This window comes from Mesoplodon mirus, assembly GCF_964341445.2.
Source record: "Mesoplodon mirus genome assembly, chromosome: X".
NCBI lineage: Eukaryota > Metazoa > Chordata > Mammalia > Artiodactyla > Ziphiidae > Mesoplodon > Mesoplodon mirus.
This window is the reverse complement of record NC_138981.1, coordinates 44,812,080-44,828,875: the sequence shown is the minus strand read 5'-3', so window position 1 is coordinate 44,828,875 and position 16,796 is coordinate 44,812,080. Positions and strand designations below refer to the sequence as shown.

The 16,796-nt window shown below is 45.3% G+C and overlaps 1 long non-coding RNA gene across 2 annotated transcripts; it reads left to right on the top strand.

The window, feature by feature from the left end:
• Positions 1–870: 870 nt before the first annotated feature.
• LOC309797008 lies at positions 871–16,425 on the top strand. Of its 2 annotated transcripts, XR_014292524.1 has the most exons (6): positions 871–988; positions 2,503–2,812; positions 6,870–6,921; positions 14,268–14,358; positions 15,015–15,052; positions 16,339–16,413. It is a non-coding gene; the product is annotated as an uncharacterized lncRNA (long non-coding RNA). The 2 variants fall into 2 exon arrangements; XR_014292523.1 differs by lacking the exons at positions 14,268–14,358; positions 15,015–15,052 and having other exon boundaries at positions 16,339–16,425.
• The last annotated feature ends 371 nt before the right edge of the window (positions 16,426–16,796 follow it).

Genomic DNA, 16,796 nt, shown 5'->3' with positions numbered 1-16,796 from the left:
ATGCTCAGGGTTGTCAGTATTTAAGGGTACCAGATGAGGTTTCGTTTTGGGGGTGGAGTGGGGGTTATGGGGGAGAGATTTTCTCGGATGGACATCAGCTCCAAACACTGTCTCTTGCATGCAAACACGTGTGGGGCAGACGCCTCCACTGGGGTGCAGATGGCCTCATGGGAGACACACCAACTGTCCCTTTTATGCAAGCCATTGCAAAGAGGTGGAAATGCCCTCTCTCTTATACAAACTCGCTCCCTGGGGGTGCAAATGCGGAGTTCTCAGGCCTCCCAAGGCCCCAACGAGGTCCTAGTGGTCCTCGGAGGTAGAACTGCAACGCTGCTTGATGGACTCAGTGCCAGGCGCGGGTAGCAGGCGCCGTGCACACAGCTCTCAGTGCCCCAGCAGGGCCCTGGCCTCGAACTTGCCGACTCCATGGCCACGCCAGCAGCAGCAACACACCTGCCTGGGTAGGACTGGGATGCCAGTCAGACCCTGGGTATCCCAGGCTGCAACCCTTGTATTTCCAGGCCACTTCCTTTGGTCCCGCCCATTCGGTACACCTAGGCCGCGCCCTTCCTCACTTCCAGGCCCCATCCCCGCTGCGTTTCCAGACCCCACCCTGCTCCTATCAAACACAGGCCCGCTAGCTCTTCTGAGCCTTTTCCTTCCTTGAGCCCTCAGGTTCCGCCCACCTCGGGCTGCTGTGCTGTTCAAAGACCCTAAGTCTCCAGGCCCCGCCCCCAGGTCCACCCCCTTCCTATCTTTCAGCCCTGCCCTCTAAGCCTCCTGCAGGCCCAGGTTTCCCGCCCTCAGCAGCCTCTAGACCCTACCTCTTCCCGTCTTCAGACCCCGCCCTCTCCTGCTCCTTAAGGTCCCGCCGCTTCGGGAACCTCAAACGCCCGGGCGCCCCGCCCTCCTCCCACTTTGGGGGCCCCGCTCAAGGTCTCCGGGTCTGGAAGGATGTTGGAGCCGTGGGGCCGTGGAACGGTTCATGGTGAAGTTCAGGGCCTTGTGCTCTGGCTCCTGGGGCTGCTGGCTGGGCCGGGCGGGACCAGTACTGGGTTTAGTAGCGGAGGACTGGGCTTCGGCTGAGAGTTGTAGAGCGGCATCGAGTGGTGGCGGGGCATCGTGGGAGCCTAGCTGCCGCGGTGTCACCCGGCTCCTAGGTGGCGCTGGCGCGTCCGGTGTCGTGCAGGTCTCCGGAGTTGGGGGGAGTTGGAGCCAGGGCGAGTCCTCAGGCCCCGCCCCCTGACCTGACTGCTGCTCTTCCCAAAAGAAGGGAATGCGGGGTCACACCCCGGACGGTTTCCACCGGGGGTGGGGGTGGGGTTGCAGAGACCCAGAAAAGGCAGGAGACGGGGAAGGCAAGAGTGAGAGAAACAGATGGCGAGAGAAGTAGGAATTGAGGGACATACACAGAGGGACATAGAGACACTAATGGACACGTAGAAAGACAGAGATAGAGGCAGAGAGACATACAAGAAATAAAGGAAAAGAGACAGAGACGAGGAGAAAGGGCAGAGACAGGAAGAGGAGCAAGAAGAAGCCGTTTGAGGGTCAGAAATGCAAGTAGGAAGACCCTCAGCGTCAAGGAGGCCAAGGCGGGAGAGAAGTCGAGGTGGCAGTGTAGAGTTCTGAGCTGGTTTGAGGGGCTGAACCGACAAGGGTTGTCAGGCCAGGCCTCCTCAGGCTGCCTGCCCACTTACCCTCCAGCTCAGGGGCCTCAGAGAGGCAGAGATGCCCAAACTGCATTGCAGTCTCTCTCTCTCTCTCTCTCTCTCTCTCTCTCTCTCTCTCTCTCTCTCTCATTTCCAACTTAATCCCATCTGTTTCTAATAAGGATTTCAGTGGCTCTCCCTCAGGTTCTTCCTTCCGGTCTCCCTCCCCGCCTGAGCCCCAACTCTGCCTCTATGTCTTGATCTGTCTCTCAGCTCTTTTTCCTCATTTCTCTGCTTTGATTTCTCTGGCTGGTGGCTCTCACCCTCCCTGAGTCCTGGGGTTTGCCATCCACCTGTCTGCATGCGGTGGGGAAGGGAAGATATTTGGTGGATGAGGAGGGTTAGAGAGGTGGACAGAATCAGAGAAGAGCAAGAGGTTCCAGCCCTGACAGTGGATTGGGGAAATCCCTTTGTCCACTTCCTCAGGCAGAGACCCTGAGAGGCTGGGGAGAGAGACAAGGGGAAATCAAAGACAGAGAGAAAAGATAGAGAGAGAGACAAATAGCCAGTTTACAGAGACATCAAAGGAGAAATGGAGTTGCAGAGAAAGAGATACCAAGAGAAAAAGCAGTACACATTAAAAAAAAAAGGGAAAAGAGGGAATGAAAGTGAGGAGATAGAGACATATTGGGAGAGACAGAGATAGCAAAGAAAAGAGAAGCAAGGGGCAGAGAAGAAAAAGAGAAGTGGGAGGAAGAGAAAGTAAGAGAGTCAGAAGAGTTGGGTGCATACCTTACTCTGAGTCTGGGAGTTGCTGGTCTGAGTGTTCTCATTTCCTCTGTTCTCTTAGTGGCAGTTGGAGAACGGGACCTGGCTGGGCAGGACAGCCCTGATAGCTCCACCCCTGCCTTCCCCAGGGATACACCTTTAGAGATCTACGCTCTGATGTCGGGACCTGGCAACCATCCCAAGGAGCCCATTTAGGGCCAACCTCTGGAACTGACCGATCGGGGCCATCTCCACGGGGTCTGCAGTGTCATCAGATTACCTGCAAGCCTGTAGAAGAGGAAGGATATGCCAGTGATCACTTCGGAGGTGACAGAGGAACCTTCCTTTCCTTACGCTCATTATACATATGAGGAAACTGAAAGCACAAAAAGGTAAAGCAACTTGCCCGTGGTTATACTGCCTGAAAGTGGCAAAGCTGGGATTTATAGTCTTATTTACGGTGTATAGAGTTTCAGAGGTCACTTGCAACATAATTTCCGGGACAACACATTATCCATCCTAATTGTGGGTGTTACTTGAAGGTTTTCATGGATGGTGTGAACTATTTTTTTTAATAAATTTATTTATTTTTATTTATTTATTTTTGGCTGCGTTGGGTCTTTGTTGCTGTGTGCAGGCTTTCTCTATATGCGGCAAGCGGGGTCTACTTTTTGTTGCAGTGCGTGGGCTTCTCATTGCGGTAGCTTCTCTTGCTGTGGAGCATGGGCTCTAGGTGCACGGGCTTCAGTAGTTGTGGCTCGCAGGCTCTGGAGTGCAGGCTCAGTGGTTGTGGCGCACGGGCTTAGTTGATCTCGACATGTGAGATCTTCCCGGACCTGGGCTCGAACCTGTGTCCCCTGCATTGGAAGGCGATTCTTAACCATTGCACCACCAAGGAAGTCCTCTAGAGTGGATTTCTTGAGTGGAGTTAAACAGTAGCAGCAAAACAGGCTAGAGTGTGTTTGAAGAGAAAAAACTGCCCCAACTGTTAGCTCCCATTCCTGATGGGCTGGGTCTTGCTGATAGGGTTGTAATGACTTCAGCAGAAGTATTCTCTGAGGCCAACAGCCAATTTTTACAAGATCAAGGTTTGGGATTATTTTTTTAAGGGAAATGTGAGAGGACCTATAGAAAGAAAGCTACCTTCTGAGGTATTTAAAAGATGAGCTATTACATTTTTGTCAGATTGAGGTAGGTGTGTGAGTCTGCATGAGAGAGAGAGAGAGAGAGAGAGAGAGAGAGAGAGAGAGAGAGAGTGAGAGAGAGAGAGATCAAGATTGAGAGATCCAGCAATCAAATTCATAGTACTGTAGTCTGAGAAAACACACAAGGTAGTTTCGTTTTTTCCCTAAGTGACAGAGGGAATCCATAGCAGGTCAAAAGTAACAGGGTGAGAGATATTTTACTTGGTTACTAGAAGGTATCAAGGTACAGTAATAGTCAAGATTAATAGTGAAGTAAAAAGAAAAAAAGGTGCTGAAGAATCAGAAAATTAATCTTGTTCTGTCACCTTGAGCAGAAGCCATCCAAGTCTGCAGTCATCAGCTTCTGGAGAATTCCTAAGAATCCTCAGTTTGAAGCCTATTAATAAGGTCTTTTTCGCTGAGGCTCAAGGGCAGTTTTCCCTTTGATCATGCAGACTTTTTTGGAAATGCAGCTTGAACCTATTATGGAGACATCTGGAGGCATCACACGAGTCTCTAGTAGTATGAAGTCACATTGGCCTGTAAGAGAGTAGAATCTAGGATTTGAGGTGCAATTACAAAACACTTAGGGTAGTCTGTTATTAACTCAGAAGTAGCTAACTATAGGTGGTCCCCAGAGGGGTTAGAGCTTATTGCCATCAAGGCTAATGGCAATACTTTAGTCCCTGGAAGTTTGAGGGTTAGGATTAGAAGTTTGTTGATTTTACTTTCCAAATTCCATTAGGTCTCTCTACTTTTTCTGAAGATTATAGGTGATAATGGCTGTAGAGTTTCTGAGGAAGTTAAAACTTTACAGAGTTTTTAAATAACAGAGTTCTTTAAATAAGTGCAATGCCTGTCCCTGCTACTGGAGAGGTAAGTTGAGTCGGGAATACAAAAGCAAGCAGTTTCCCTACCTTTACAGTGATAACTCTCTGACCAGTAGGAAAAACTCAGTTCACCTGGAAAATAAACCACAGCCAGAACTTGCTCATAGCCCTTTGGAGGTGTTCAAAAGGGCCTCAAGCTATTGGTTTCTATCCGCACCCTACCTTTTCAGTCTTTGTCATGATTGTTATGAGGTGTGACACGCAAGGGAACCATCTCAGCAAGACCCTTAAAGTTACCCCATCAATGTTGGTTCAGTGTGAAGGCCAATTTATCTCTGCTATTGTGGCTATTATCATGAAGCATTTTTGTTAACCTCCACTCTTCTTATGGTGATCTCAAGTGTCAGTTGGAGAAAAAACACACAACATAAGAGCTGTGAGTTGAGTTTTATTCAGTGTTTCTGAAAACTGGGAACTGCTTCAAAGAGGTAGGGGAGGAACTAGTAAATGTATAATTTTTTTGGCTGGGAAATACATGTAGCCAAATATGCATCTTGGTAAAAGATTACTGCTAATCACACACACACACGCACACATACACACGCGCGCACACACACACACACACCATATCTCAGTTAAGGATTTTAGTGCTTATCTATATATGGGAAGATGCAAGAATCTGGGGTCATTGAAATTCTTCTTTAGATATGCATCTTAACTATCTAGGGGCCCATATATCCAAAACATAGAATGTTTCCCCCTGAATTCCTTTCAGGGTATACTTGTAGGTGAGTGATTGCAACGGCTCCTCGTAGAATTGGAATGGTAGGCAACGTTCTTTGTTTACACAAGTAATGGAAAGCTATATAGAAATTCCTTCATTTGTTGTCCATTTTGATAAGGGTTTTGTAGTGGCTTCAGATGAATATGAAATTATCACTGTAAAAGGCTAGTTACATTTCCCTATGAAAGGAGAAGGGAAGAATTTTGGCTGCAGGAAAATGCGATTTGACATAAACATACTCAAAAGAGAGTTATTATAGCTGGTTTAAACAATAATTCAGGCAATTTGACAATTTTATCAAGGCATACTATTAAAAAATAAGCACTTCTTAATCCCCAAATACAGAAATGAAGAGGAGGGTGTCTCCTATGTTAAACAAAATGATCTCTCTCCTTGAGACAGATAAAACAAGCAAGCTTGGGATTCCTCTGGTGGTCCAGCGGTTAAGACTCCACGCTTCCAATGCAGGGGGCCGGGGTTCCATCCCTGGTCAGGGAACTAGATACCACATGCCACAACTAAAGATCCTGCAGGCCTCAACAAAGATCCTGAGTACCGCAACTAAGACCTGGTGCAGCCAAATAAATAAATAAATATTAAAAAAAATAAAAGAGGCAAGCTCTTCGTGTGGTTTTTTGCCCTTTTGTTCTAAGGAATCTCTCAAATGGACAATCTTGTTCATGGCAAAAGTTTCTCAAAGTGGTTATTTCAATTCCAAAATTTCCCTGGTGAAAATTGCCACTTAGATAATGTGTTGACATTACAGTGAGAAAACATGAAGGAAGCAACCGTGCCTGCAAGGGGCACGGTTTTAGACTGGAAGTTCTCCCGAGAACTGCAGTGTTCCAGAAGGGTGGTGCTTGTGTGACTTGGTGTCTCCAGATTTTGGCCAAAGGCCAATCATCACTGATATTGGGCCAGGAATAAAAACCTTCCTGATTCTGGGCAGATGAAACTAAACAAAGCAATTCTCAGGGACACAAAAACAAGACTGAGGAAAGTTCACGTAAGGTTTTTTTTTCCTTTTTTTTTTTTTTTTTTTTTTTAGTGGTGAGGTACACATAACGTTAAATTTACCTCAACCATTTTTTTGTGTGTGTGTGTGGTTCACGGGCCTCTCACTGTTGTGGCCTCTCCTGTTGCAGAGCACAGGCTCCGGACACGCAGGCTCAGCGGCCATGGCTCACGGGCCCAGCTGCTCCGCAGCATGTGGGATCTTCCCGGACAGGGGCACAAACCCGGGTCCCCTCCATCGGCAGGTGGACTCTCAACCACTGTGCCACCAGGGAAGCCCTACCTCAACCATTTTTTTTTTTTTTTGCGGTACGCGGGCCTCTCACTGTTGTGGCCTCTCCCGTTGCAGAGCGCAGGCTCAGTGGCCATGGCTCACGGACACAGCCGCTCCGCGGCATGTGGGATCTTCCCAGACCGGGGCACGAACCCGTGTCCCCTGCATCGGCAGGCGGACTCTCAACCACTGCGCCACCAGGGAAGCCCTCAACCATTTTTAAGTGCACAGTTTGGTGGTATTAAATACATTCATAATGTTGTTCAACTATCACCACCATCTATCTTCCTAACTCTTTTCATCTTGTGAAGCTGAAATTCTGTACTCCTTAAACAATAACTCCCCATTCTCTCCTCCCCCTAGCTCCTGGCACCCACCATTCTACTTTCTGTCTCTATGAATTTGACTACCTCATGTAAGTAGAATCATACAGTATTTGTCTTTTTGTGACTGGCTTATTGCACTTTGCATAACAACCACCTTGCATAACAACCACAAGGTTCATCCATGTTGTAGCATGTGTCAGAATTTCCTTCCTTTTTAAAGCTGAATAATATTCTGTTTTATGTATATACCACATTTTGCTTATCTATTCATCCACCATTGGATGCTTGGGTTGCTTCCACATTTTAGCTATTGTGAATAATGCTGCTATGAACAGAGGTATACAAATAGCTCTTCAAGACCCTGCTTCCACATGATGTGATCCAAAGTAGGTTTGTCCAAAGGACGCTGGTCTGAGAAGACTTTTTGACTTCTTCAGCCCCCAGGGACAGCTGGAGAATAGAGTATCACAAATATGCTCATTCTCTCCCTATAGACTTTCCCACTTCTTGCAAAATAACACTCATCTGTGTAATTAAACATAACACTCATACTATACAAGTGGACAGACTATAGGAGCAGTGGTAGAGAGGTAGAAAACAACTTTACCAAATAACAAAGCATATCTGATCAGGTAACCAAAGTCCTGGGGAACCTTTTCCCTGGGAAAACAAAGAAATCCAAGGCAGAAAGTTTTATATTCAATTCACTGTGTACTTACTCCCAGACACTGGCAAGGAGGTGTAACTCAATTAGCTGAAGGCACGAGGGGTTACAGATGTGTGCACTACTGTGTTTAAAAAAAAAGTTATTGGATTTGAGATCGTGTTAGGTAGTTTTATAGTTTCAGTGTACGAATCTTGTACTTATTTTTCAGTGTTTTTATTCTTTTTTTTTTTTTTTTTTTTTTTTTTTTTTTTTTTTTTGCTGTACGCGGGCCTCTCACTGCTGTGGCCTCTCCCGTTGCGGAGCACAGGCTCCGGACACACAGGCTCCGCGTCCATGGCTCGCGGGCCCAGCCGCTCCGCGGCATGTGGGATCTTCCGGGATCGGGGCACGAACCCGTGTCCCCTGCATCGGCAGGCGGACTCTCAACCACTGCGCCACCAGGGAAGCCCTTTATTCTTTTTTAAAAACTTTATTTTATTTATTTATTTTTGGCTGTGTTGGGTCTTTGTTGCTGCATGCAGGCTTTCTCTACTTGCAGCAAGAGGGGGCTACTCTTCGTTGCGGTGTGCGGGCTTCTCATGGCGGTGGCTTCTCTCTTTGTGGAGCACAGGCTCTAGGTGCATGGGCTTCAGTAGTTGCAGCACGCGGGCTCAGTAGTTGTGGCTCATGGGCTCTAGAGTGCAGGCTCAGTAGTTATGGCGCACGGACTTAGTTGCTCCGCGGCATGTGGGATCTTCCCGGACCAGTGCTTGAACCTGTGTCCCCTGCATTGGCAGGCAGATTCTCAACCACCATGCCACAAGGGAAGCCCATTTTTATTCTTTTTGATGCTATTGTATTGTCGTTGTTTTCTGGCCGCACCGCGTGGCATGTGGGATCTTAGTTCCCCAACCACGGATGGAACCCATGCCCCCTGCAGTGGAAGCGTGGGGCCTTAACCACTGGACCTCCAGGGAAGTCCTGGAATTGTTTTCTTAATTTCATTTTTGGATTGTTCATTGCCAGTGTATGGAAATACAACTGAATTTTGTAATGTTGACCTTGTATACTGAAACCTTGCTGGTCTCATTTATTAGGTCTAACAGATTTCCTGTGGATTTTTTTTTTTTTTTTTTTGGTGATACACAGGCCTCTCACTTTTGTGGCCTGTCCCGTTGCGGAGCACAGGCTCCGGATGCACAGGCTCAGCGGCCGTGGCTCACGGGCCCAGCCTATCTGCGGCATGTGGGATCTTCCCGGACCGGGGCATGAACCCGTGTCCCCTGCATCGGCAGGCGGACTCTCAACCACTGCACCACCAGGGAAGCCCTCTTGTGGATTCTTTTAAGACTATCCATGTACAAGATCATGTCATTTGCGAACAGAAATGATTTCACTTCTGCCTTTCCAATGTGAATGCCTTTTATCTCCCTTTCTTGCCTAATTGCCCTGGCTAGCACCTTCAGCACAATGTCAAATAGAAGTGGTAAAGCAAACATCTTTGTCTTAATCCTGATCCTTGGGGGAAAAGCTTTCAGCCTTTCACCATTAAGTATGACGTTAGGTTCTTTGGAGCATTCTCTGCTGCGTCTTGGGGTGTGTGGATGGATTGGCTTCCTGGTGGGATTGGTAACCCCTTTTCCATCCAGGATGGGTGGCTCCAACCACCTTCAGGAAAGGCGTTCTAGTTATCTTTCCTTTTCTTCTTTCTTTTTTTTAAGAAACTATTTAATTTTTAAAATATTTGTGGTTGATTTTTGCACAATGAAGTTTCAGCTTCTCAACCTTTTCCCCCGCCTGGGGCTGCGGACCCAGACTGGCCTGGATCTGCCGTCCTTCTCATTCCCACGTCCCTCCCCCCACTTCCTCCAGGGTCTGTCCACTTGTCACTGTGTTGTGCTGGGGATTGGCACTGAGGTGGCATGAGATTCCACTTGTGTAGAACTTTGTTGAGTAAAGATCAGTTTCTTGTGACAAAAAAAACGAAGTGTGATATTAGCTGTGGGGTTTTTGTCCTTTACCATGTCGAGGAAGTTTTCTTCTACTCCTAGGTTGTTGATGATATGTTGATTCACGATAAAAACGTATGAAGGGGTGTTGAATTTTGTCAAATGCTTTTCCTACTTCTGTTGAGTTGATCGTGTGGTTCTTGTACTTTATTCTATTGTTATGGCCTACTATATTAATTGATTTCAGATATTAAACAACCTTACATTCCCGGGATAAATCCCACTTGGTCATGGTGTATAATCCTTTTTATATGTTGTTGGCTTTAGTTTGCTAGAATGTTTTTTTAATTTAATTTTATTTATTTTTTTATACAGCAGGTTCTTATTAGTCATCCATTTTATACACATCAGTGTATACATGTCAATCCCAATCTCCCAATTCATCACACCACCACCCCTAGTTTGCTAGAATTTTGAAGAGGGGTTTTGAGTTTACATTCATAAGAGATATTGGTCTGTACTTTTGTAGGGTTGCCTTTGTCTGGTTTTGCTTTTGGCCTCATAGAATGAGTTGAAAAATGTTCTCTCCTCTTCAATTTTGGGGAGGAGTTTGTGAAAATTTTCTATTAATTCTTCTTTAAATGCTTGGTAGAATTCGCCAGTGAAGTCATCTTGATCTGGGCATCTCTGTGGGAAGTTTTCAAATTATTGAGTAATTAATAATTAATTTAAATTATTATTAATTAATTTCAATAACATACAGAGAATTTGCTCCAATATAGCGCTGTTCCTTTTCTCTTCCTTTGCCCTATTATCATTAGGTAAATTACATCTTTATACATTATAAGTCCATCAACAATTTTATAATTATTGCTTTATGTATTTGTCATCTAAATCAGATAACAGAAGAAAAGAGTTACAAAATACATATTTATACTGTTTTTTATATTTACCTCTGTAGTTACCTTTAGCAGTGTTCTTTGTTTCTTCATGCAGATTCGAGTGACTACCTGGTGTCCTTTCTTTTTTTTTTTTTTTTTTCTGCCGTGCCACTGCCTGCAGGATCTTAGTTCCCCAACCAGGGATTATTGAACCCGTGTCCCCTGCAGTGGAAGGGCGGAGTCCTAACCACTGGACAACCAGGGAAGTCCCCTGGTGTCCTTTCAATTCAGCTTGAAGGACTCTCTTTAGTATTTCTTGTGGGTCTGTTTAGTGATGTTTTTGTTTACTAAACAAAATGTCTTCACTTTCTCCCTCATTTAATTTTTTTTTAAAAATTGGGACTTCCTTGGTGGCGCAGTGGTTAAGAATCCGCCTGCCAATGCAGGGAACATGGGTTCGAGCCCTGGTCCAGGAAGATCCAACATGCCGCGGAGCAACTAAGCCCGTGCGTCACAACTACTGAGCCTGTGCTCTAGAGCCCACAAGCCACAACTACTGAGCCTGCGTGCCACAACTACTGAAGCCTGTGCGCCTAGAGCCCGTGCTCCACAACAAAAGAAAACACCACAATAAGAAGCCTGTGCACCGCAATGAAGAGTAGCCCCCTCTCGCCACAACTAGAGAAAGCCCACGCCCAGCAATGAAAACCCAATGCAGCCAAAATAAATAAATTTATTAAAAAAAATTTTTTTTTACTTGTGGTAAAATACACATAACATAAATCTACTCCTTTATTTTATTTTATTTTATTATTATTATTTTTTGCGATACTCGGGCCTCTCACCATTGTGGCCTCTCCCGTTGCGGAGCATAGGCTCCGGACGCGCAGGCTCAGCGGCCATGGCTCACGGGCCCAGCTGCCCCACGGCATGTGGGATCCTCCCGGACCGAGGCACGAACCCGTGTCCCCTGCATCAGCAGGCGGACTCTCAACCACTGTGCCACCAGGGAAGCCCAACTCCTTTATTTTTAAAGGGTATCTTTTCTGGATATAGAATTCGTGGTTGACAGTCATTCCAGGGATTGGACCCGGGGCCTTGGCAGTGAAAGCACAGAGTCCTAACCACTAGATCACCAGGGAATTCCCTCTTTAAGCACTTTGAATATGTTGCCTCCCTGCCTCCTGGTCTCTATGGTTTCTGTTGAGAAGTCAGATGTTAATCTTCTTGTGATACCCTTGTACATGATGAGTCATTTTTCTCATGTTGCTTTCAAGATTTTCTCTGTCTTTAGCTTTCAACAGTTTGACTACTATGCGTATAGATATGGATCTCCTTTAGTTTATCCTACTTGGTATTTGTTGCTCTTAGATGTATAGATTCCTGTTTTTCACCAAATTGGGAAGTTTCTTGTCATTGTTTCTGTTTTTTTTCTTTCAGTTCACGCTTTTGCAATTCTTTCAGAGATGGTTTGTACATAATAATCAAAATTGTAGATATCCTAAAAGATCTTTATTTTGCCCTCATACTTGAATACTAGGTTGACTGAGTAAAGAGTTTTAGCTTAAAAATTGCCTCTCATAGCTTTTAAGATATTGCCCCATTGTGTTAGAGTACTGTGCTGACCGAGAAAACTCCGATACTCCTGTAATATTTTATGTGACCTATTTTACATCTTTTTAAAAAAATTTTTTAAGATGTTGGGGGTAGGAGTTTATTAATTAATTTATTTATTTTTGCTGTGTTGGGTCTTCGTTTCTGTGCGAGGGCTTTCTCCAGTTGTGGCAAGCGGGGGCCACTCTTCATCGCAGTGTGCGGGCCTCTCACTATCGTGGCCTCTCTTGTTGCGGAGCACAAGCCCCAGACGCGCAGGCTCAGCAGTTGTGGCCCACAGGCCCAGTTGCTCCGCGGCATGTGGGATCCTCCCAGCCCAGGGCTCGAACCCGTGTCCCCTGCATTAGCAGGCAGATTCTCAACCACTGCGCCACCAGGGAAGCCCTATTTTACATCTTTTGAAGCTTCTTCTTTACCTTTGGAGTTCTAAATTTCCCCAGGATCAATCAATCAATTAATTAATCAAATACAACATGCATTCTTTATGTTGGACATAGTGACGGGGGATGCAGCCATGAACATTACAGATGGCATCCCTGCTAATTATTTATTTATTTATGGCTGAGCTGCATGGCTTTTGGGATCTTATTTCCCTAACCAGGGGTTGAACCCAGGCCACAGCAGTGAGAGTACTGAGTCCTAACCACTGGACTGCCAGGGAATTCCCCCTGCTCTTTTTTACAGAACTTTCATTCTAATGGGGGAAGGAGGTAGATAACCCACAAATACATAAATACAGGTTGCAATAAATGCAATAAAGGGAATGAACAGGGTGTAATGTTAGAGAGTAATGTCTGGAGGACAAGGCTGATATTTATACAAGGTGCTCAAGGGAGCAGCTGATTCTAAATAAGTATAGCATTTGCAAATGCACTGAGAAAAGGAGGATGCATGTTGAATTTTCAACATCAGTATTTCATAGCCCTTAACTTCCCTTTTCCATTGTCTATCTCTTGGTCTTTTTGGATCCTCATACCTGAAAGACTTTTTCAAAATTATTTTTCGAATTACTAATTCTGTTTTCAGTTACGGCCATTCTATTTATTCAGCCCTCTGTCTGCTGATTGCTCTTTTCATTGCAGCCTCTTTTTTTCTTTTTAAAGACTGTACTTTCGGGAATTCCCTGGTGGTCCAGTGATTGGGACTCGGCTCTTTCACTGCCAGGGCCCAGGTTCAAACCCTGGTCGGGAAATTAAAATCCCGCAAGCCCTGTGGTGCAGCAAAGAAAAAAAAAGACTATAGTTTTAAAATTTTTAATATTTATTTGGCTGTGCCAGGTCTTAGTTGTGGCACGGATCTTGGTTGCTGTGTGCGGGATCTTCCTTGCAGCATGCAAACTCTCAGTTGTGGCATGTGGGATCTAGTTCCCTGACCAGAGATCGAACCTAGGCCCCCTACATTGGGAGTGCAGAGTCTTAGCCACTGGACCACCAGGGAAGGCCCAAGACTATACTATTTTTTTTTTTTTTTTGCTGCATTGGGTCTTCGTTGCTGCGTGCGGGCTTTTCTGTAGTTGCGGCGAGTGGGGGCTACTCTTCGTTGCGGTGAGCGGGCTTCTCATTGCGGTGGCTTCTCTTGTCACGGAGCACGGGCTCTAGGCACGCGGGCTTCAGTTGTTTTGGCACGCAGGCTCAGTAGTAGTGGCTTGTGGGCTGTAGAGTGCAGGCTCAGTAGTTGTGGTGCACGGGCTTAGTTGCTCCGCAGCATGTGGGATCTTCCTGGACCAGGGCTCGAACCCGTGTCCCCTGCATTGGCAGGAGGATTCTTTTTTTTAAAAAATAAATTTATTTATTTATTTATTTATTTTTGGCTGTGTTGGGTCTTCGTTTCTGTGCAAAGGCTTTCTCTAGTTGCGGCGAGTGGTGGCCACTCTTCATCGCGGTGCACAGGCCTCTCACCGTCGCGGCCTCTCTTGTTGCGGAGCACAGGCTCCAGACGCGCAGGCTCAGTAGTTGTGGCTCACGGGCTTAGTTGCTCCGCGGCATGTGGGATCTTCCCAGACCAGGGCTCGAACCTGTGTCCTGGCAGGAGGATTCTTAACCACTGTGCCACCAAGGAAGTCCAAGACTATAGTTTTTTAGAGCAGCTTTAGGTTCACAGAAAAATTGAGAGAAAGATACAAAGATTTTCCAATGCCCCTTGCCCCCACACATGGCCCATTCTTATTTTGCAAGTGTAGTGTCATCAATATTTAAGAAGATTCCATACTCCTTTGATTACTTTTGTTTCCTCTCATTTTTTTTTCCTGTTCCATTTGTTCTTAGTCCTTATGTTTTGTATTATTGGTTATTCTTAAATTAACTCAATGCTTTATACATACTTACTGAATTCTTACTATATTCCAGGTGTGGGGATGCAGTGGTGAAGAGATTGAAGACTCTGTCCCCGTGAAACTTACACTGTAGTTGGGGAGACAGTATGTAAAGCATTATAGAGGTAATATGATGAAGGGAATTGTTAAGTGCTACAGTGTAAAATAAAGCAGACTCTAGAGACAGAAAACTTGAGGTAGAAATATCAAGGAAGGCCTCTTTGAAGGGGCGATATCTAAACAGACCAGGATGAAATGAGGGAACAAGGCACATGCAAAGAGAATAGCAAATAGCGAAGAGCATGAAGTTGTGAGCACACTCAGCATGTATGAAGAGCAGAAAGGAGACCAGTGTAGGTGCAGAAAGAGTGAGGGGGACAGTGGTAGGATGGGAGGTCAGAGATGTAACAAGGACTAGATCTCACAGGGCCTTGTGGACCATAGGACTTTAGCTTTTATTCTGATGGGAGCCAGGAAGGAATTCTGAGTACATAAGAGAAATTACTTGAGTTAGAGTAGGATACCTCTGGCTGCTATGAGGAAAAGAAACTGTAAGGAGGCAAGGAAAGAAGCAGGGAGACTAGTGAGGGAGCTACTGCAAGGGCCCAAATGACTGATGACAGTGCTGACAGTGGAGGGGATGAGAAGGGGTTGGATTATGGATCTATTTTGAAGGTGGAGCCAAAAGGACTTCCTCAGAGACTAGATGTGGGGGTGAGAAAAAGAGAGGCATCAAGGATGCTTTATGGTTTTTAAAAGAATGAAATAATGCCATTTGCAGCGACATGGATGGACCTAGAGATTATCATACTAAGTGAAGTAAGTCAAAGACAAATATCATATGATATCACTTTTTTAAAAAAAATTTATTTTATTTATGTATTTATTTTTGGCTGCGTTGGGCCTTCATTGCTGCACGTGGGCTGTCTCTAGTTGCGGCGAGCGGGGGCTACTCTTCGTTGTGGTGTGCGGGCTTCTCATTGCGGTGGCTTCTCTTCTTGCGGAGCATGGGCTCTAGGTGCGTGGGCTTCAGTAGTTGTGGCTCACAGGCTCAGTAGTTGTGGCTTGCGGGCTCTAGAGCACAGGCTCAGTAGTTGGTGTGCACGGGCTTAGTTGCTCCGCGGCATGTTGGATCTTCCTGGACCAGGGCTCAAACCCATGTTCCCTGCATTGGCAGGTGGATTCTTAACCACTGCGCCACCAGGGAAGCCCCTGATTATCACTTTTATGTGGAATCTAATTTAAAAATGATACAAATGAACGTTTTACAAAACAGAAACCGACTCACAGATCTCAAAATCAAACTTATGGTTACCAAAGGGGAAACATGGGGGGAGGTGATAAATTAGGAGATTGGGATTAACATATACACATTACTATATATAAAATGTATATATACTGATTCACTTTGCTGTACACTTGAAACTAACACAACACTGTAAATCAACTATACTCCGATAAAAGTGTAAAAAAAAAGGATGCTTTATGGTTTTTGACCTGAGAAGCTGGGTGAATGAGGGACCATTTACAGAGATGGGGGAGACTGAGAGAGGAATAGAGTTTTTGTTTGTTTTGTTTTTGTCTTTGTCGTGGAAGGGCAGGCCTTGGAGGCAGTAACTCAATAGTTCGATTTTGGGGAAGTTAGCATTGAGATGCCTATGAAACATCAAAGTGGAAATGTTGAGGAGGCAGTTGGATTTTGAATCTGGGGAGGCCCAGGCTAGAGATGTGAATTTGGGAGTTACAGTGAATACAGGCTATTTAAAGGAATTAGAGGGACTTCCCTGGTGGTCCAGTGGGTAAGACTCCATGCTTCCAATGCAGGGGCCCTGGGTTTGATCCCTGGTCAGGGAACTACATCCTGCATGCATGCTGCAACTAAGACCCGGCACAGCCTAAATAAATAAATATATATTTTTTTAAATAAAGGAATTAGAATGACAGAGCTCTGGAGGAGCTCATACTGGCAATTGAGTGCTCCAGCCTGAAGCCACACAGTCTGCTTCCACTCAGGATGGACTTCTGCAAAAGTCCATCCTTGCCGCTTGTATTTAGATTGTGGTTCCCTTAGCTCTTTTTTCCATATGGCTTGACTCCATCTGCAGTCTCCTAGAGAATATTCGGTCCCCTGATGGCTCCCTTGAAAAGCACCACTGGCAACATGGATGGACCTGGAGATTATTATACCAGTGAGGTAAGTCAGACAGAGAAAGACAAATATCATATGATATCGCTTATGTGTGGAATCTAAAAAAAAATGATACAAATGAACTTATTTACAAAACAGAAATAGACTCACAGACTTAGAAAACAAATTTATGGTTACCAAAGGGGAAAGGTTGAGGGGGGGAGGGATAAATTGGGAGTTTGGGATTGACATATACACACTACTATGTTTTAAATAGACAACCGACAAGAACCTACTGTATAGCACAGGGAACTCTGCTCAATATTCTGTAATAACCTCAATGGGAAAAGAATTGGAAAAAGAATATATATATATATATATATATATATATATATATAAACTGAATCACTTTGCTGTACACTTGAAACTAACACA